Raw genomic sequence first — 22884 nt, 5'->3', positions numbered from 1 at the left:
TTAGTTGAGTTTATTCTTTTACTCTAACTGGAGTGCCCTCTGGGGTCTGTGCTCTCAGCATGTATGGGCTTGCACACTCATCTACATCCTCTCACCAACAAGTGAGACAGGATTCGGGGTTTCCCTCCCAGAAGGAGAGTGGGTGCCACCTTCTTTGGGTGTGCTGCCTGTCATTCACACCACTTCTGTAATCACTAGATAAAGTTCTTCCCCACTCATTAGTTCACGTGCCATATCACAACCTCCATTCCTTTAAGAGGGCTTTATCCTTTCAATATTTTATCCTTTGAAGACTACCAGGTGGCTGTGATTTTACTCTTTAATGCCAATGAGACCTCTGAGAATGTCTAAAAGGAGCAATATGGAGGAATAAGGCAACATGGACCCCTCTGGAGGACAATAAGCAGAGGAGAGAGTGGAGTGAGGGAGAAACAGTGCCAGTTCGACTTCACCATTAGCTATTGAAACACTATTCCTAATTAGCCTTTGAGCAGAGACAAAATTTATTCCTTCTTTAGCAATTTATATGATGACCATTCTTTCTAAAATGCAGATAAAATTCTTACAAAGCCCTGTGATATGGTTCCAACCTTAAGCATATGACTAGCTCTCTCTTTCTCTAGATCTCGCTCTTCCTCATCTCCTTCCTCTTCCTCTTCCTCTTCCTCTTCTTCTTCCTCTTCCTTCCCTCTCCCTTCCCCTTCCATTTCACACACATAAATATTATTAACTGAATGAAATGAGCAGAGAAAGAACGTCAGGAAAGTCCCTGCTGAAAATTATTTGAGATAATCAGTAAGTGGAATAAACTTTAAATTTCTTCTCTTCACAGGATTAAAACTGGTAGCAAAAACAAAAAATAGCAAGGCCAAGACTGATGAATATGTATGAGATCAAGGTTACAATAGATTTCATAGGTTGCTGTACCCATTATAGCAAGGATTAACTGTATTTTAATAGTTTTTTGTTACACAATCATTTAATTACTTGTTTTTTGAGAAAAGACATCTGTAGATATCATGTGAGGTAAAACCTTTCAAAAACTTTTTTTTTTAAAGAAAGGAAACTGCACAGTACTCAAGATAACATTATCATAGTCAAAGCCTGACATGGAAAGGTTAACAGTCCAAATGACATCTGCTAAATCTTTTTTCTAAATCTGCTTCCAGACTAGTCTTACATTAATTTCACTTCACATTAACACCATGGGGGGAAAAGGCAGATATTTTTAAGAATCTCATAATATTAACTGGATGTGAAAAAATGTTTCTTAACCTAATGAAGTGTGAATAAGATTTATCTTTACACTTTCCAGACTGTGTTTATTAGCCTCTCTAGTGAAATGCTCAAATTGTATGTTTGAAAATATAGATACAAATGTACTGCCAAAGAAAATAAATAAACAAAATTTGTCCATCACTGTAATTCAAGTGAAAATAAGTGCAAATATAAAGAGAAAGAAATCTTAAGTATAAAGATTGAGATGTGAGCTTTTGCATAGACACCTGCGTACACACAATGATATATACCGCCAGGGAAGTTAAAAAGGCAAGCAGTCATCCAAACACTAGAAAGATCCATGATCAAGTGTTGGAATGATGAGAAAGTATGAAATTTGGGGGTGAAAAAGGTGGAATTTTTCCTAGCTAGAGGAGAAAGAAGACTGAATTTATAGTAAAACAAAGCCTTGAAGGCAAGTGGGGATGTTTGTGTAAGTGAAAAATTCTTAAACAATGTTGATTAACTGCATTTTGATCAGACATAATGATATATGCCACTTAGGTTATTTGCCATAAATGGCACTACCAATGAAAAGTTAACATCTCATTAAATAGATTAAATTGTATCAGGCCCAACAAACAAAGACACGTATTCCAAAAGACGTTTTTTTCTTAGCCACTTACTCATTATCAATTATAAATATGAATTTAAAATATTGAAAATCTGATTTCAGTGGTGAAAATGCTGGTGTTTTAATTATTTGGATAGCTATCCTGATGTAAAATTCTGCAAAAGGCAAGGTAGAAAATCAGAGTTGAGTTAAATGTCAATTATGCATGCTAATTCCATTTATGTACAAATATCTGATGAAATTCATTCAATGCAGCTGGATCCATTTTCATCTTTAATGAAAAGAAAAGATCACTCAAAGGATGGGAAAACAGGGATTGAAAATTATAGTAGTTTTTTTCCATGAACACTCAGAAGAACACAAGGTTTTCATAATACTATTGTTTCTGTTTCACTTGTTTGCTTTTTTTGTTTCTGTTTTTGTTGTTTGTTTTTATTGTCACTTGTGACTGTTGTGACTCTTAGATTGGAACTCCAAAAAGGACAGGACGAAATACTATAAAATTTAAATTTGCTTCCTAGTCCCCAAACCAAGGTATATTATCAGCTCCTCTCCCCAAAGGCAACAGCTGACATCAGTTCAGCAGATAAACTCCCCAAAATATTATGTGCATATAATACTAGTTAGTAATTGAATTTAGCTACATAGTATAAAACAATTAGCAGTTATTTAGAAGGTGGAAATTTAGTTTGCTCTCATCTAGGAGGGATCTGGAGGCAGGCACTGCAGACCTATAATGGTGACTCCATGGTCATCAGAGACTCAGGCTCTTTTAAGCTTTCTTCCTCATTAGTCTTGGGACACAGTTTTCATTCTTAAAGTCACTTTGTGATCATAATATGGTAGCTAGATTGAAATCTATGACATCAACATTCCAGCCAAGAAGAAAGAGAAACAAAAGTGTGTGCCTCCCAGAAGTGAGCTCCCTTTGAAGAGCTTTCCTGAAAGCCCCATACCACATCGACTTGGCTAGCCCTCTATAAGGGGATAAACTTTAAGATGGGTAGTTTGCCACTCCCAAACACAGGGCTTTTGTTGGTTAAAAAAAATTAAAAAGGAAGAATGGATGATGAATAGACAACTAGGCAACTAGCAATCTGGTACAACATACTTGTATGTGTGTTCCTTTCCCCACATACTGAAACAAATGGTGGCATACTAAACATAGTCATATTTCTTTTGACTCTATTCACCACATTCATTAAATTGTATTAGGACCAAAGCCCAAGGACCAAACCTTAGGCTGATTTCTCTAAAACATAAGTTCCTCCCTACTCCAGGTGCTAATTGCTACCTGAACACCTTGCTGCTCAAAAAGCAGCACCAGCCATTTCACTGGGAACTTGCTAGAAATGCAGAATCCAGACCCCACATGAAATCTATTTAATCAGAATGTTCACTTTAACAAGGTCCCAGATAATGAGCATGTGCATTTGAATTTGAGAAGCAGTGCACCCTCAGCCCTTCTAAGGTCCCAGCTTAGTGACAGCCACACCTGGTATTGTATTTGGAGCCATCTCTCAACTAGCTATTAGGGTGGGGAAGTATTTCCGTGACATAGATGGGTTCTGTGAGAAACCTGGTGTGAACAAGGGCCAGTGTGAGCATCAAGCTGTATAGTCACTAATCTATTCCTAGTTGTACCATCAGTCAGCAGTTCTGGTCCTTTTGCCCTAATTTCTTAGGCTGCATTTCTTCCTCTTATCCCCATGCCCTTTCTCCTAAGCTGGAAGGAGGGTAGGTAGCTTTCCACTTCAGCTGTCTCTGTCCCTGATTTCTATACCACCTTAACTCACAGAGCTGTCCTTGCCTCCAGTTTCCTTAACTCTTCTTAAATGGGCCCCCCTTCTTAAATAATCTTTAAAACCAGGAACTCTGAGAATGTATCACTATCTTAAAGTCTGGAACTGGCTTTCTTTGCTTTCATGAGTCAGGAAAACCTGACCACAGCCAGGATCAGAACTGACTTGAATACTCTCCTAGGGTTTGTTTTGGAATTGGTCCTTACTCTGAAGATCCCAGGCAGATCTTTCCCACTCTAAGTTTGTGCCAAGCCTGGATTGTCCTTGCTTGTTCTCTTTTACTCAGATAGAAATCAATATAATGCCAACATAAGACGATGCTGCTCATGTCAAAAAGAGACTTATTGAGCCCCAACATTGACCTATAGTCTTTCAGTCCACTGTAACCATAGCAAGATTCACTTCTAGGTGCTGGGACCAGGCTGACGCACAGAAATAGAATAAGTGGCCTGAGAGGGATGGACAGGTGGGAGCCTGGCAGAACCTAACATGGTCTAGTTAGAATGTAATGTCAATACTGTGTGAATTTAGATGGATAAAATGGCCATTACATTTGACAAAATGCAGGCTGTTAACCTTTAAAAGAGCAATCTCAGCAGAAAAGTAGAGCCAGAAGCCAATTTGCCATGAATTAAAGAAGGAATGAAAAGCAGAGGAAAGGAGGCAGCTGATAACAACATTATTTCAGACATTTGTGAGCAGAAGGAAGAAGCTGTGAGACATAACAGAATTCAGTGACATCTTTGTAAGTTAAGGGAGAATTAAACATTTTGGAAAGCAGAGAAAAAAGAGTCTGAAAATTTAGAGACAGACTCAAAAGAGCAAAAGAAAGATCTTTGAAAATCAAGATAAGAAAAAACATTGAAGAGAGAGGGATTATCTTTAAAAAGGAAAGACTCCTTACCTCAGACACATCAAGAAAGAATGAAGAAATAAATGTAGAAAGAAAATACAGTTAAGTATTCTGTGTATATATATTTGGTTCACAATAGTCTTACAGAGAATAAAGTAATAGGTAAGGATAAGGAATGTGTTGTTTTGGGTTTGGGACTTCCATAGTCAAAGCTTTGTTTTTCTTTAAGAATATTTTACTGATTATGTTGTTACAGTGGTCCCAATATTTTCCCTTTGCTCCCCTCTGTCCAGTATCCCCTTTCCCCCATCAATCCCATCCCCCTTAGTTCAAGTCCATGGGTTGTGCATATAAGTTCTTTGTCTTCACCCTTTCCTATATTACAGTATTCTTAACTTCCCCCTGTCTATTTTGTACCAACCAATTATGCTTCTTAATCCCTGAACCATTTCCCCATTTCCCCCCTTTTCCCCTCCCAGTTGATAACCCTCCAAATGATCCCTATACCTATCATTCTGTTCCTATTCTGGTTTTCTTAGTTGGATTTTGTTTTTATTTTTTAGATTCAGTTGTTGATAGTTGTGAGTTTGTTGTCATTTTAGTGTTCATAGTTTTGATCTTCTTTTGCTTAAATAAGTCTCTTTAACATTTCATATAGTAATGGCTTGGTGATAATGAACTTTTTTAGCTTTACCTTGTCTGGGAAGCATTTCATCTGCCCTTCCATTCTAAATGATAGCTTTGCTGGATAAGAGTAATCTTGGTTGTAGGTCCTTGCTTTTCATCGCATTGAATATTTCTTGCCACTCTCTTCTTGCCTGCGAAGTTTCTTTTGAGAAATCAGTGATAGTCTTATAGGCACCCCTTTGTAGGTAACTCTCTGCTTTTCTCTTGCTGCTTTTAAGATTCTCTCTTTATCTTCAAACTTTGGCACTTTAATTATGATCTGTCTTGGTGTGGTCCTCTTTGGGTCTAGCTTGTTTGGGACTCTCTGTGCTTCCTGGACTTGTATGTCTACTTCCTTTGCCAAATTTGGGAAGTTTTCCTTCATTATTTTTTCACATAAGCTTTAATTTCTTGCTCTTCCTCTTCTCCTTCTAGCACCCCTATGATTCGGATGTTGAAATGTTTAAAGTTGTCCCAGAGGTTCCTAAGCCTCTCCTAATTTTTTTCAATTCTTGTTTCCTCATTCTGTACTGGTTGACTGTTTTTTTTTTCTTCTTTATATTCCAAATCATTGATTTGAACACTGGTTTCCTTCCTTTCACCACTGGTTTTGTGTGGATTTTCCTTCCTTTCAATTAGCATAGCCTTCACTTCTTCCCTTATGCCTCTGCTGTACTCAAGCATATCTATCAAGCCTGTGAGCATTTTTGTCACCATTGTTTTGAATTCTGTGTCTGTTAGGTTGGCTATCTCCTCATCGCTTAATTCTCCCACTGAAATTTTGATCCATTTCCCCTTTTGGGCCATACTTCTCTGTGTCCTCATCTTGACAGGCTCCTGTGTTTGTTTGCTTCTGTGTCTTAGGTAGAACTGTTACACCTGTTGTAAGGGGTGGAGCCTTAGGGATTCATCAGTACAGGGCGAACGATTTTATACCTTGTGGCACTGTATGTGGGGGAGGAGTCAGAAAGGGAACAAAGCCGCTTGCTCAGCACTTGCTTCTTTTCCAGGCACTTCTCCCACTTTCGTATGGGACTAGTGCCTCTCTAGCTGTTGCCCAGAGTGGATGGGTCTGTGGATGTTTTAGGACCACTTAAACTAGTGGACTCTGCTGAGAGACTGGCAATTTCTTCCCCCACCCCAACCCCCACTGATTTGCAGAGTCAGAAGCAATGAAGCTTGATTTTCCCTGGCGCTGAGACCGTGAGCTGCGCGGTCTGGTCAGGAGCTGGGAACACTCCCCAAGTGTCCCTCCCCACTTTTTAAAACGTGTGACTGTGCTTTCTGCTGGCCTGCCGCTGCTGCCGCTGCCACTGCTGCCACTGCCACCACCACCACACTGTGTCCTCTCTGCCTGGGCTCCACACCTCCTACATGTCTGGATGAGTATTTCCTTTTTATATTTTTGTTTGTTTGGACTTCCATGCAGCTTGATTTTCTGGAACTTCTGGTTGTCTCTAGGTTTGAGGTAGTTGTATTCCTTCTTAGTTGTAGAGGGAGACACAGTGTGTCTGTCTAGGACTCCATCTTGGCCAGAAGTGAGATTGAGTCAAAGATTTTTATTGTAGGAAAGGCTTATAAAAATAACCTATTAATATATTCTCTTCACTTGAAGAGATGTCAAATGGTGAATGAATGAGGTAGTCTGATTTGCCAAGATGGGTTTAAAGGAATCCAGTGGCTGTCAGGACTTGATACTATCTAGAAGAATCCCTGAAGATCATAACTGAGACATTAAGACAGAATTTTCCAAGTATCAGAAATGAAGCTAAAGCAAAGGTTGAGGCCAATGGTAAGCTTGAGAATAGAGACAAAGGCCAACATTGAAAATAAAAAAGTTAAATTTAATTTGGTGTTTGTAGAGCCTGAGAATTATATTTCTACTCTACCTTATGACCCAAGAGCAGGGGCAAATAAATGAGAAGCAGGAGTGATACAGGGTTGGGCCCATCAATGAGCAAGAATAAATGGGAGCCTAGGGCTGTAGAGAGGGCATGATGCCTCAGTCAATGGGACATCTCTAATATAACCAACTTCTTACCTTCTTAGATCCTGCCCAGTGAATGTAGAGACAGTTTGAAGTGTGTCTAAGTCATAGATCTTTGTAAACTAAATATTTATGGTTGAGTCCTCATTCCACTACTAACTAGCTATGTAATCAGAAACAAGTTAATCTGACCCTTGGTTTCCTCACCCATGAGAGAGGTAATACTCATTTCACAAATATGTTGTGAAAAGTAAAGTGCCCAGAATTTAGCACTAAGTAACTAGCCTGACATAAATATTCAAAATATAGCTGCAAATGGTTATATACATAGGTCTCTTTTTCTCATGAGATATAAATATACATCATAATGTATAAGGAGATATAATCTGTCTCAAAGTATCAGATTATTACTATAAAAAATAGAAGTTTAATATGTGCTCATTAAGACCTTCTCTAAATTTTCTATAATGAATCAGAGTATTCTCTCAACTCAGCTCCCACCATGTAGAAACGTAGAAAATTATCAGACTTGAAAAGCAACAGATCCTTTCTGTCAATGATTCTGAGGTGAAAAGCCTTGAATACCATTTTTAGATGCCATATTTTTAAAGTTCATTGAACACCGTTCTCTCCTACTGAGTTTACATGGCACCAGAACATCTTCCCTCACAGTTTCCACCTCCCAGAGCAGAGCAGGAAGACCCAGCTCCAACTAACACTGAGCCAGCCCTCTTGCCTTTCTTCTGCATTGTCCAGACAACAGAACAGTTTGAGTCTAATTACCTATAAATTGGAACTGAAACAAGAAACTAATAGTCAGACCATTGTCAGTTTTTCTCATTTTTAAAGACCTGAATTAGAAGCAGAGGTGACATTTATTTTTACTCACACTAGATAAAAAATAACCTATTATTTAGGATTTGTATGGGTCAAGGATATCTACAAAGATTTTTTAATTAAAGTATAAGTTAGATCTTTAAGATGTCTGTAACTTTCACTGGTTCCTGAAGTAAAATATTTAACCCAAAAAAATTAATTGAAAAAAAAGTTTTTAAACTTCTTCTCATCAACCTGACCCTCCTTAACCATCTTGGATATCTTTTCTGAGTAAGGCTTCAACCCCCAAATTCCTTCTGGAGTACATTTCTGAAATTTCATCAGATGTGAACATTCTTCACTTTGATGGACATTGGCAACTGGGCCTGTGATGTCTACCTTGAAAGGGCTACCTTGAGACAACCAAGGTTGCTGAGAGCAGGCTCTGGCACTCAGAAACCAAGCTGATTCTGCACTGAAGTACTTGGCTCTATTTGAGATTTTTAGATTGTAACAGTGTTGTTTTGACTTGTACAACCCAGAGCTCATCCCTGTCTTTCATGAGTCATACAACTTGCTACCAAGGTGGTTCCTTCAGTTTCTTTCCTGGACCTGGGCAACTGTCCCCATTTTTCCAAACTATCGAGCAGCAAACAACACTATCCCTCCACCATCCCAAAATATAATTGATTATTAAACACATTATATAAGGACTCTAAGTAACAAATATGATAGAACCCCTGGAGGTCAACATAGACTCTAAGAATAAGTCATAGCAAATTAACCTCACTTTATTTTTGGTCATGATTACTAGACTATGTGTAGATCCAAATACATGGTGCACTTGAATTTCAACAAAGCCTTTAGCAATCATTTAAACTCCAATAATAATGAATTTTTCTGGACCCAGAAAGGCACTAGTATTTGAAAGGAAATATCACAGCCATAAAGTTCTGGCATCATTCCAAAGACATGTTGAAAGGGAGCACTCAGTTTGGGTATCATTAGTGAAAACTCCTCCTTTTACTGATTGCAATGTATTATTAGGAATAATGATGCTTGTTGCCCATTGGATTGAAAAATTATCCAATAAAATCAAAGGTAAAATATAAAAACTACAGAGTATTAGACACAAGCATTCTGGAGCTATTTCATGTTTTTGACTCAAATTTTGTACTTTTCACGCTATTAAAATGTTAAACCATTATTTTGAAAGTATGCAGTATGTGGTGAGTCATGCATTCAGTGGATAGGTGAATAGCACTTAATTCTGTGTAAAGATTACTATGAAAAATTATACTATCTTCTTGGGAAATTATAATAAAGGAGTTCAAAATTGTTTTGTGAAGTAAATGCAATTGTAGAATAACTACATATGGAGTGGCAGTAAAGAGATAGGTTAACATGATAGAATAAAGAGCAAGAGTGTCAATTCCTACCTAAATGATTTGGGGACAAGTTAATTAAACTCTGTGTCTCAATTTCTCACCCATAGAACTTAGCTCTAGCAATATAATGACTAGAGGAATTAATGGATGTACAGTGCCAGAATACTGACCAGCAAAGCCCTGTGCTAAGCACTAGATATTTATTATCTCAGTGATCCTCACAATGATCAATGAAGTAATATGATCATTTTCTCCATTTTACAGATGAGGCTCAGAGATTAAATACTTTGCTCAAGGTCACTTAGATAGTGTTGGCAAATCCAAAATTTGAACTGAAATCTCCATGCATGAAGCTGGACTCTTGACCACCATAACAATTAGCTGTAAGGTAGGCACTGGATTCCAGAAAGAAAGCTGGCACCATTCTGAGACCTGTGTACATCAGAGCAATGCTAGCAGCAAGAGTGGCCTCATGTTGCTTCCCCGGGTGTTAGATGGAACTCCTTGAATATCTGATGCTGTGAACATCATTGGTCCCCAGGACCAAAGTGAAGTTGTTTCATCAGTCGGAAGAGCAGAGATATAGAGGCTCATAATCAAGGAGCAGACAGGAACACCACACAGACAAAGCGGTGCTGCTTAGTATTGATTTTACCTTGACCTTAACGAAAGGTCAGGTGGTCCCTGACTTGATATCCTCCCACCCTTAAGTGTGAGGGAGGGTCAGTGATCTGCTGCAGCAATGATAAAATATTGACAGGTCTCAGGCTATGTATCTGGCTTCACTCAAAGGTCCATTAGTTATAAAGGGCTGGAACACTTTGTTACTGTGGCCAGTTTTTCACGTAGAATCCCCCAGGTTCTTCTCAGACCTGGGTCACAGTATCATCATTCTCATTCTGATTCTTGTTTAATCAGTGGAGTTAGGTGGAATTGACTTCATCTGCTAATCCAACCAAGATTATAGCATCTGCCATATTTCACTAGGTGTCAAATGCAACCCCCAAACAAATTAAGAGTCCTGTGAAAACCCTGTTTAACTACAGAGAAGATTTCTACTCATATATTACAAAATACATCCTCTCAAATTCCAAGGCATATGTGAGCAGAGGAATGCCTCTTTCTCTTGAGTTCTCCTAAGATCTACAACCTCTATGTATCCACATACAATTCCATCTGCAACAAAGGGCTGAGCAGTCTACTAAGGTTACATGACTGTCACTGGGTAGCAGGAGCAAGGTCCATAATAGTCAGGACTCCAGACATTGCCATTTGTAATTGTCCCCTCAATAGCTCCACTACTGGCTGAGCCAGCTCCTCAGTGACAAGCAGACAGGCATTGGATAGTCAGATGGATTCATATGACCTTGGTGCAGTGCCTGACTGCCTAAGTATGGAGCTTGGAGCACAGCTGTTCTGCCACCCACTGCCTTGCAAAGGGTTCTTTGGGATGTCAGTTCTAGCACATAAAATTTGGAGATGAACATTGCACTGTTGCATCACATGGCTCAGTGGCGAGCTGGATTTGCAGGCATACTGGCAGAAATGTCTCTCCTGCGACTCTGAATGTGCCCAACATGGAAGAGTCACAAAGGGTCAATCTGCTATAGTATGCCAGAGAGAAGATTCCAAAATGAGCCATAAAAATAAGAGGTGTGAGCTTCCAGAGAGTGAAGTGGACACCTCAAGGTGGGAAAAAGGAAGTCTGAGGCCAGCCTGACTGGACACAGGCAGAGAGCTCCTGACCAAGTCCAGCTTTCACTCCAGTTCCCTGGGCCTGACTCCACTTACAGGGTCAGGTGTGGAAGAGGCAGAGCTCTGTATAATCTGACTCATTTACAGTTCTCCATGTATGCAAAACAGGCATGTTCATCCAAGATCTCACCCATCACATCCTGACACTACGTATCATAAAAACAGCTCTTTATTCCCAAACTCTCGTCGTCGTCGTCGTCGTCGGCAGCCGTCCGTCTCGAGAGACGATGGTGTAGCTTCTTAAGTGTCTATCTGCACCGCCGAGAATGGCTGTGCAGTCCGACTCGGGAGTGACACGGTATCTGTCTCCTCCCGTGTTGAATCGACATCTTGCGATGATGCTGGAGTGTCCTCTCCAGTGAAGCTGAAGCTACAGAGCCTGGGCAGGGTGATATGGAGGGTCTGCTGTTGCCCATGCAGCAGACCCCCCCTCTCTTCGCAGCTGAAGGGTCCAAGGGAAAGACGGAGTCAATACAGCTTGGCTTCAGGTGCGCCGCAGGAGTTGCCGGTGTTGACTACAATGTCAAACCGCCTTAGGGACTCCGGCTCCGGATTTTCTGTCGGGGTTTACTCCCTTAGCCTTTCCCCTGAAGAGGTATGCCACAAGGCAGCGGAGGTTTTTTGGAGTCAGAGTTTTCCTTCTCTGATGTGCCCTGACTGGAAGATCGAACCAGCGACACTTAGCTCGCAGGCCGACGCTCAATCCACTGAGCCAAACCAGCCAGGGTTAGATAGAAATGTAACTATAACAATAAAGGGAAAAGAAGATTTAGAAAAGGCAGTAAGAAATAGAAAAGGAGATCATTATAATTAGGGTAAGGAAATTCAGAATTTAAATCTTGCATTTAGAAAATTCCCAAATGGTGAGGAAGGCTTAAGTGTTTTCCATGGGTAATGGAACACCCTTAATCTACTTCTTGACCAGATTAATTCTTTTGTGCTGATCTCAGCCTATCACTAACCAAGATTGTAGCTGGACTAGCCCTTGTGGTTCTTATTATGGTTGCAGGGCACTCTTAAACAATTATCATCAGAAAAGGCACAAATTTATTACTTAAGGGACCTGGAAATTTCATCAGGAGTCACATAGTGAGGTCACTGGTAGAGAGAGACAATGAATGGAATTGGGGTTCTGCTTTTGTTGGGGTCAAGGGTGGGTGTCCAGGATTTTATCAGCTCACTTTTTATTCAAAACATAAGAGATAGAATCTAAAACTCAGGAAGAGAAAGAAAGCAAGTAGTGCAAATGGTCAGTGACTGATATCAACCGAGATTTCTAAGACAAAGTGCCTCAGGCCTGGCTCTATCCAGGTGTGCTGCTGGCAATGTGTTTGAGATAGCATTGTTTGTAAAGCAATTCCTCTTTGAAATGGATATCTCCTCAATCAAAGCTTAGGTCAGTTACTTTCATTACAGAGAAGAAAAAATAAAGTTAGGTTTTACACTCTCCCCATCTTTTTTGTGATATATAACAACTGGTGCCCAGAACACAGTAAACACTTGGAACTCTTAACTTTGCTACACAGCAGGCTTATTCAGAATGATGTTGTTCCCACAGTTGAATTATATGCTTGCTGTCAGTTGTATTTTGTTTAAAATCTCACTTATAACAATTATTAATGCATTAATTGTTTAATTAAATAAATCAAAATATCCATTCTTATAAAAAGTCATTAAAATGAAAGGAATCACTGAAGAGCTTTATTGTTGAATTAGATATGAATAAAACAAGTATAAGTTATTGGGAAAATATTAAAAAATTGAAAATCCAGTGTACTTCTAAATGTCTTAAATTGTGCTAATTTGAAAAACCTGAAACTAGAAATGGTAGATGCTTTTAGTCAGGGCTTATGCAACAATATTAATCAAATTCAAACCAGCTGATTCATATTTAAAAAGATGATAGTTCTACAATATAAATTAGGTAAATAAATGCATATTTATGTATATTTATAAGCTTTAAGATGCCTAAAATATGTACTTATTATCAATCTTACTGCCTCCACATTTAAATGATTTTTATAACCAAGTAACAATGTGTCCACATTATGCTAGATAAGAAATTCTGCTAGTAACTGTCAAATATAAGGAAAGAAAGTGGGATAGGTCAGTCATTTTTGCCCTAAAGTCACTTTGATAAATGCTGAATAATATAGCACATGCCCTGTACAAAATTGTAATTAATAAATATTTGCTGAATAAAAAAAATACAGAGTTAAGAATTTAACTTATAGGCAATGGCAAAATATTAATGAGTTTTTGCATGTTAGATTGTATTTAAATGGATTATTCTGTTTATTTATAGAGTGGATAATACATTTAAGGTATGACAAGGCAGGTGGCAGGAAATGGAGGGGACTATTGCAATATCCATGTGAGATCCAATTAAGGCCAAAGACCAGTTAAATCATCACCAAGCCCTTAGTATATAAAATGTTAAAGGAACTTATTTAAGAAAAAGATCAAAACTATGAACATTAAAATGACAACAAACTCACAACTATCAACAACAGAATCTAAAAAAGCATCATAGGTATGGGGATCATTCAGAAGGTTATCAGCTGGGAGGGGAAAGGGGGAGAAATGGGGGAATGGTGCAGGGACTAAGAAGCATAATTGATTGGTACAAAATAGACAGGGGGATGTTAAGAATGGTACAGGAAAGGGGAAGCCAAAGAATTTATATGCACAACCATGGACATGAACTAGGAGGGTGGGATTACTGAAGGGAAGGGGAGTACTGAGTGGAGGGTAAAAAAGGGAAAAGAAATTGGAACCACTGTACACAGCATAATCAATAAAACATACTTAAAAAAACATAATAGAGGTTTATCTCACATATTATATACTTAACTAATAGTTGTTGTACAACTACAATTTGCCAGAATTTAGATTAGGTGTTTAGGGTTTATTTATGTCAGACAGCATGGGCCATGAATTTATATAGTTTTAATCCCAGTATAAATTACAGCTAAAAGTTAGCTACCGTTGTTATGCTAACAAGTGCTGTGATGGAGGAGGTATAGTGTGCTTTGGATACTCATTGTAGGATAATCTGATGGAGTAACACAGGTCTAGGAAGGCTTCCTAGAGGAAGTGAGTTTTATAATCAAGTTTAAAGAAGGAATCTTATTTAACCCAGCGAAAGAAATGTAGGAAAATGGGTTTTTAAGGCAATGGCTGTGTGAAAACTCAACCAAAGAAAAAAAGATAAAAACAGCAGAATGAAATGTGTGAGTTATCAATGGGCAAGGAAAGAAGTAACAAGAGGTGAATATGAGTTTACAAACAGATACCGAAAGGTAAAATTAGCTCTGTTAGGTGTTAGGGCTCTATACTGAGAAACATCAGGAGCTATAGAAGTGTTTAAAATAAGTATGTGATGTGGTTAATTTCAGGTTATAAAGTTCATTCTGGCTGTAAAGAAAACAATGGGTTAAAAAGTAGCAAAAGTACATGGCAAGCAGTTTAGAAAGTATCCTCACAATCTGGGTAACTGGAGATTGTGTCTAGAGCTGAAATATCATCAGTAAGGTAAAGGAGCGCTATAACAATGGCTAACATTCACTGGGCATTTATCATATACCAAGGAATAGGTTAAGCACTTTTAGACATTTTAAACAGTTTTTGAAATAATCATGTAGTCATTGCTATTATTTTCATTTTATAGGTAATGATACTGAGATTTAAAGAGAGTAACTTTCCCAAGGTCACATAGTAAGAGTTAAAGAATACTATTATAGGTATGTTAAAGATATTCCCAAACTACATTTATACTAACCTTATACATTTACAAGTTCTGTTTTAGCTTACATTTAGGATTGTAAAATAGGTAAAAGCTATTGGGAAAATGTTTAAGAAAAAACATTTTTCTTCAAATTATCTCATAACATTCAGGTACTATGACCCTACCAAGCTATTCAAATGATACCATTGAAAAATTATTCAATTTGCCAGTGTACACTTAGAAAAGTCCCAGATAAAATGATCTACTTAAATAGCCATCTTAATTTTTTTTTTTGAACAATGGTCTTATTTCTCAAAGCATTGCCACCAGAAATGCATTATCTGAGAACAATGCTGTTTGTGAGTTAGAGTAACATTTGTGTCCCCTGTGATATTGCTGAGCTGGCTCGTGCGGAATGTCTGCATCACAAAAGCATGTCATTACAAAGCTTATCTTCCTTGGTAGAAGCCAAAAACTATTCATTTTCTGTTTTGACTGTGTACACAAGTGCTTCCCATACACGTAAGGGCAATAAATCCCCAAAGCCTGGCTAAATGTGATGGTGTTGCTCTTGTGCATTTTTATGGTCACTGGGGAGAAAACAACTTATTTCCATATTCATTGATTCATTTGCAGCCTAGGGTACCAGTGGGACTCTTAAGAGATTGATCCAAATGTCTTCAAATAATTTCAGGCTTCACTTGGCAAAGGACACTTCCATAAACAGACAAAACTCTAATTCTGGATTCCAGAAGGAGAAGTATGAGCTGCTTGATTAAAAACAACTAGATTAGGGCTAACTAGGATTCACACACTTCCCAAGGTGATCCAAATAAATAAAAGGCCAATTCCTCTTAGGATTTCTTCCCCTGAGGGTCCTAAGTTCCTAGACTTCTGTTTGGCTGGGCATACAAGAGAAAACAGATGGGCATGGGTGACAGTTGCATAAAAAGGCCCTCCTGAGAGCCATAGGAAAAGAAATGTGTTCACACAGCCCTGTGAGATGAGACTGTCCACCTGCTGCCTGTTCTTCAGTCTCAGTTTTCAATAACTTCCAAGGGAGGTTTGCCTGATGTCCAATCCAAAACTGAGTGTGAGCCATTGCACAAAGCTGAACCACCCCCCCACCTCCCCATTCTAGAAGAAACAGTCAGAAGAATCTCAAATTACTGACCATGTGTTATGTGTCTGGACATTTGTTGTCTATTATCCTGACATAACAAAAGGGCATGCTAAATTCAGACTTGCAGAGAGAGTAGGAAGACCACTATTTCTTATTTTCAAAACAACTACAATATCATTTCAATAAAGTGGCTGAAAATTCTTACTCTATCGTATTATTTTTCTTCTTCCCAGCAGAGGAAGGAGAGTGTGTTTGGGTATACATGTAGCTATTTTTAATGCATTTCAAATGTTTGGTTTCATGTAAACTCAACCAATAGTTACTGCATAAGTAAAAATAGCCCAATATCCCTTTTCTTCCTACATGTTTTTGTTTCCCCCTTCTGTCTAAGAGGGTACAGTCATTGGCTTGTTCTCATGTTTATCGCATGACACAGACAGTATCAAAGCAAAGCAGAAAAATCTATCAAGCTTATCAAATCAAGACAGTAGTTATCACTGCACACAAGCAGAGCTGACTTTTACTTTGACTGAGTGATACAGTGACCCATGTAGGAATTTCAGGATTGCTAACATGCTGGAGTTCTGAAATTCATCCACTTTATCCTAGTCATACTGGTTTCCCTCCCACACTTTGCTTTGAAATGCAGTACTTCTCATCATTTATTCCTTCAAAAGCATTTAATGAGTACCTTCTTTGTACCAGGCAAAGTGCTGAGAGTCAGAAATGCAAAGTTGAGTTGAAAGGTCTCACCTTGAAGAGTTTGGTGGTAGAGACAGAGATATAAATAAATGGATATAATCATGTGAAATGTGCCTTAACAAAGAATATGAGGCTGTGCCAAAGTCGGGGAAAGAGCAGATCCTCGTCTTGAAGGAACCAGGACAGGACTCTCAGAGAACAGGGCTTTTCTATTTACTCTCTCACAGGTCCCTACCTTTAGGGACCTACCTGGAGATAGCAAATGCACACATAGCTACGATACCAACCAATACTGGGAAATGCCATTAGAGATATAAGGACAAAGTGCTGAGCCAGTTCAGACTAGAGGTACAGCCACTGGAGAGATCAAAGGAAGTGGCATTTACAACAGGGCATAAAGGATAAGAAGGTTTGTGCAAGCAGAGACGTGCGAATGTGTTAGCAGGTCTTGGGCAGGCACAGAATAGGATGAGCTCAGGGAGCTGGGGTGTAGGCTCCTGTCAGAGAAGGCGGAATACACCTTGAAAGCCAGGCTGAGGCAGGATTATAGAGGGCTTAGAAGTAGATAAAAATTTCATATGTGATTGGACAGACAAAATAATCTGTCCTCCATGACCCCAAATCATGAATCATGGCTTAAGGAAGAGCTTATTTTCATCAGAATACAAACATGTTGTAGTAATGCCCACCTTAAATAAAAACAAGAACAAACAAACAAAAACAACCTCAATGTCCTCACATCCTTTTCCAGTTACTATGCCTTTCTCTACTCTCTTTTCCTGAAAATCTCCTTGAAAGAATTGTTGAAATCCTACTTTCTCTTGAACCCACCTTGATCAGATTTTGGCTCCACCTTCCACTAAAACAGCTCCCATCAAGGCCACGCAAGTCGCCCCGTTACCCAATCCAATGCTCATCGTCCTTGACCTTTCAGAGACCTTGGTCACAGCTGATTTCTTGCTCTTTCTTATATCACTATACCTCTATGGTAAGTCCTTTTCAGCCTTTTTTGCTGGTTTCTTTACTTCTCTTTAACCCCTAAATGTCACAGTGTTTCAGAACATCATCTCTGGGTCCCTTCTCTGACTTCATTCATTTCCTTAGTGATCAAATCCAGTCATAGGACTTTAAATACCACCTATAGATACATTGATAACCTCCAAATTTATAATTACTCTCTACCTGAGTGATTTCTCAGGGTTGTATTTTTAGCAAACAAATTTTAGGAATGAGGTAACTTCTCCCCTCCCATCCACCCCTGGCACAGAGTGGGCTTGCCTTCCCTGCTATAATTGTTGCTTCGCACTCCTTCCTGCAACACAGCCCAGTGTGTGCAGGGGTCCATCGTGGTCCCAAGGGGGTGGGGAACACAGCACAGACATGAAGCTCTTGCTGGCTGCTGTGTTTTAACAGTCTTATGTCTCTGACCCAGCACCCTTAAGCAACAATAGGATAACTTGTTAGCTTAGAAAAGTAAAATCCCAAACCATGCCCAGTTCTTGACAGTTAAGTACTATGCTCTCTTTTTTAAGGTACTTAACATCTTATCCAAACAGATCACCTACTGAAGCTTTTTACTCACAAATGTTCAACTTAATGATTTTCACAGGAATAAAGCTTTACACAGAACAAAGTGTGTCCTCCTCTGCCTGCCTCCCACAGGCAGCTTTTGCCAAGGATTTTTATGGTCATTTTGAATTTGAAGAAAAATCGACTAAAAGAGCATTTTAGAAGCTGTGTGTTAAACAGAGAAAGTTCTGTCATTCCTTATGGGTTGTCTTTAGCTTTAGGGTTTAAATGTTGGTGTGGCTCAGTTGGAATGTCATCTCATAACTGAAAGGTTGTAAGTTTGATTCTTGGTCAGGGAACATGCCTGGATTGTAGGTTCCATCCCTGGTGCAGGTGCTACTGGAGGCAAATGATCGATGCTTCTCTCTCACATCAATCTTTCTCTCTCTCCCTTTCTATCTCTCTAAAACACAATGGAAAAATGTCCTTGGGTGAGAATTTTAAAAGTTAAGTAAATGAACGAATGAATGAATGAATGAATAAGTAAATACATACATGTTGCTGTGAATGTGGGGAAATTTAGGAAGGTAGATAAGAAGTTGTTTTTGTTTAAAAATCCTTTAGGCTTCCCTCACACTCAGCAATTGTCTCACCTAAAGCTAGACCTGAATAAGCTTTTCTCTCTGAGTTCCCTGGAAGAGCTTTTCTCAACACAGGTTTCACCTAAAAGTGATCCCTTAAGACACTTGTGATGACTCATTCCTTTGATTCGTTCCTACTAACATCCACAATTAGCAGGATGCAACACAGCCAGTGGTCCTCATCCTTAACATGTGTAAAACCTAAGCCTGAAAATTCTCGCATGAGGCTTGCAGGCCAAAACAAATCAATCTCTTATACGAATCCTACTTGCAAAAGCTAATCAATCCCTTACACAAAAATGGTGTTGTAATCTACTGTGTCATTTGCATTCATTTACTTTATCAAAAAGATGAAATTTATGCAGTCAGAATTTATAATACAGAGGAAAATAATTAAATATTATAACTGCAGAGATGGATGGCTTTAATGAAAGAGAAAAAGTGTCTTCAAAATAAATTACTTTCAAACCTTTATTAAAAGAAGAAATAATCAAGATTATTATCCTGGTGTTATTTATTATTTTGTGTGTCTTTGCTATTAGCAAGAATGCATTATATTACACTTATTGAAGGGAAACAGAAAACCTCAGGGACTATTTCCACTTGTATTATAGGAAACCAAGGACACAACACAACAGTCAGCCATCTATAGAGTGTTGATTAACATGATGTCTAGACAGGTTCTTATGAGAAGAGCATTATTAATTAACAACAGTTTGGTTAATCATGGTAGCCAAAGTAATTTGGGGAATAAGTATTTTATTAGTGTGTCCATCAATAAAACAAAGTAAAAGGATATATTTTAATTAATTTGTTTGTTATATTATTGAGATTATGGCTGGCAAATTTTGTTTGAAGACTTAGAGTGATCTAATATTTCTACTATATCAGATTTTTATCTTACTGTTTCCAGCTAATGATACCATATATTTCAATTACCTGGCCAAAATTCCTTTCTTGTCATCTATCAAGAGATTTTTAAGGCCCATTAATGAACAACTGGATCTGATAAATTTTCTGTTGCTATGCATTGTTCTGTTCTTTTAAAACTGGGTGTTCTCACATTTCATTTTAAAAAATCATTGAATAAAGAACGATAGTGTGCTGGCATTACACTCAAGAACTTGATCTTACTTTTTGTCAGTCAAAAGAATTGTTTGGGAAAGGAAAAATAAATTTGTTGACCAGTTCTCCTCAGTACATAGATGACGAATCCTTTCAGAAAACACAGTGACTCAATATTTTTAAGACAATCATGACCCTAAAACTACAGAGAAGAAATAAGTAACATAAGTAATAACATATTTCTAAAAAACATTTAAAGGAGTTTTCTCTCCTTTGCTTTTATAAAAGGATTGATACTTCTAAGATCATCATCTTATGCAACACTTCTAACTTGCTCAATGTCTTGTCCTAACCCTCCCACTGCATTTACTCAAACAGTGAAATCAGGATTTCGATTTGCTTTTCATTGTAAGCCAACTGGTGAACCTCTTTCTGTTTAGCCTAGAAAGGAACTTGCATTGGGATTGTTAAGAACTTTCCTTAAAAAGTAAAAATTTAGCCTGGGCTGGTGTGGCTCAGATGATTGAGCACCGGCCTACAAACCAAAGTGTGACCAGTTCAATTCCCAGTCAGGGCGCATGCCTGGGTTGCAGGCCGGGTCCCCAGTTGGGGGGCATGTGAAAGGCAAGCACACACTGATGTTTCTCTCCCTCTCTTTCTTTCTCTCTCCCTTCCCCACTCTCTAAAATAAATAAATAAGTAAATAATAAAAAAAATATTTTATAAAGATTTCTTAGAGTGTTCTTAGATTTGTTTCCTTAAGTGTATAAATATGCAACAAAGCAATTTATAGTATGCCCATTAGCAGTTAATATTTTCTAGGCCTCTTATAAGAACTGAAAGGCAAACCAGAGGTCGGTGGGGTGGATTTTGTTTTAGGTCAAAATTTTTTTATCAAGATGAAATTTTTTCAACCCCATCAAATCAACTCTACATATTGACATGTGAAAACAGCGTTTCAGCATTAAATTCACTGCATTGGCTCTCAAGGGGCCTTCTCATCAATCCTCTGGCCTTTCTTCCAGTAAATGCCAATGAACCAACCAGTAAATGCTGATGGGCCAAGCATGCCAAATAGAATGAGCTAATGTTAGAAGACACTGAAATACAGTCTCTATCAAAGAGGCTAATAAGATATTAATATATATGTTAGGTATCATTGTCATCTAAAAAGATATCAGTGAAGACAAAATAATTTAGCTTACATAAATCAACATAAAAGTGTAGGTAGAAGTGTTATATTTTTGTTCTAAAGAAGTATACTCTGTAAGGAAAGTAAAAAAAATAATATTCATTACAGTATTGAGTTATCATGAAAGATTTAGCTTTATATTAGAAAAGTCCTAGAACACTCAATCAAAATACTTGATTTACCATTACTTACCTCCCACCAATACAAATGAAAAAAATAATGGTTTGCAAAATTTTACTTACCTGAGATTTCAGTAAAAAAACAAAAACAAAAAAACTATTGAGATACAAAAGCTATAGAGTAACCATGGGCTAAACTATTCGATAAGCAACTTCCAAGATAAAGTAAGAAGTACAGAACCTAAATTTCAATCAGTAACCAAAGTAACAAAGCTAGTTCAGAAATTGTTCTATTATAACATTATCCATCCATTCTGATACTACCCTTCCCTTTGCAAAGCAGCTAGAAGAGACCCATGATATCTGTCATCTTAGTCACACTGGAGAGAAGACCTTGATCTGTTTGGTTGTCACTTGGTCTAGCTCTATATGGTTCAAAAGATATCTGATTTGTCTATGTTTATATTGCTAGAACTCATGTTATCTGAACTCATTGAACTATTTTTTAATCAAAAGGGTCATCTTCAAAGTAAGTTCTCTAAAGGATGGCATACGCATGCAAAGAAGTGCATAAAATATTCCAAAATGAAACACATGTATGGAAAGGAGTGAACAAGATGATCCATGGGAGCATGGGGAGACAATATTATCTCTATACCTATTTCTTTTTATTTAGAAACCTAAATAAAAGGACTTTAACAATATCTAGCATGTGGTTTAACACTGGTAGCTGCACTAAAACTACAAGTAAGAAAGTCACATGTGTGACTGAGTTTCTAGACTATCCTGTGAGGGGCAGTAGCTCCACTGAATGATGAGATTGATGGGGACAGGCATGATGAGTATATTGAGATGATTTACAACTTTTGTGTGCTAAGTTAAATAGGTTTACACACTATATGTGTATTTTGGAGAAACTAATGCTCATAAAATGATCATGTGGCTTATAACTTTTCTGGCAAGACTCCACAGATTAAAGATAAAACTAGTTATGGACAGATGAATGTAAAACATTTTAAAAAACAGCTCTGACATGTGTCCTCAGCCTAGTATAAGTTCTCTGTCAGCTATAATATAAAATAAAAAACAACGGTACTCTAATGAAATTAAAAGGCAATATTTTCAAAATTTAAGTTGTCAAGAAAACTACTAGAAATAAATACTATTTAAACTAATTATGTTCTGTTTGTAGATACATATTTATAGTAAAGGTGTGAAAATTGACATCAGATGTACAAACACCAAATTGATGGTGGTAGTTGTTTCCCCAATATTAAAATATGGTATTTCCTGAGAGGAATGAATTGATATGCAAAATGGCTTCTCAAAGTTTCTTCTCAAGTTTTTTTAAATAAAGATATAATTTTGCTTCATGTATTAAAACTTAAGTAATTGCACCAGTATCAGTTCTTCCCCACTGTAGCCCACTGTGCAGCACTACTGAGAACTTAAAATATAAGTTCACAGATGTGGCAGGCAAAATGATGGCCCCTCAAAGATGTCCATGTACTAATCTCCAAAAAAGGATGAACTATGGTTACAGATGGAATTAAGGTGGCTAACCAGGTGACCTTAAATGAGGATATTATCCTGGATTATCCAGGTGGGTCCAGTGGAATCACACAGGTCCTTAAAAGTGGAACAGGGTGGCAGAAGAGGGACAACCAGGGACATGGCAGCAAAGAAG

General features: G+C 38.0%; 1 protein-coding gene across 1 annotated transcript in view; it reads left to right on the top strand.

Annotated features, from left to right (window-relative positions):
• Nucleotides 1-22884, top strand: part of NKAIN3 (sodium/potassium transporting ATPase interacting 3) — a 604361-nt gene that overhangs the window by 537958 nt on the left and 43519 nt on the right. The window lies entirely within an intron of this gene.

The sequence above is a fragment of the Furipterus horrens genome, unplaced genomic scaffold (genome assembly GCF_987537825.1).
Source record: "Furipterus horrens unplaced genomic scaffold, mFurHor1.1.pri manual_scaffold_7, whole genome shotgun sequence".
Taxonomy (NCBI): Eukaryota; Metazoa; Chordata; class Mammalia; order Chiroptera; family Furipteridae; genus Furipterus; species Furipterus horrens.
This window is presented reverse-complemented; position numbering and strand designations above follow the sequence as displayed.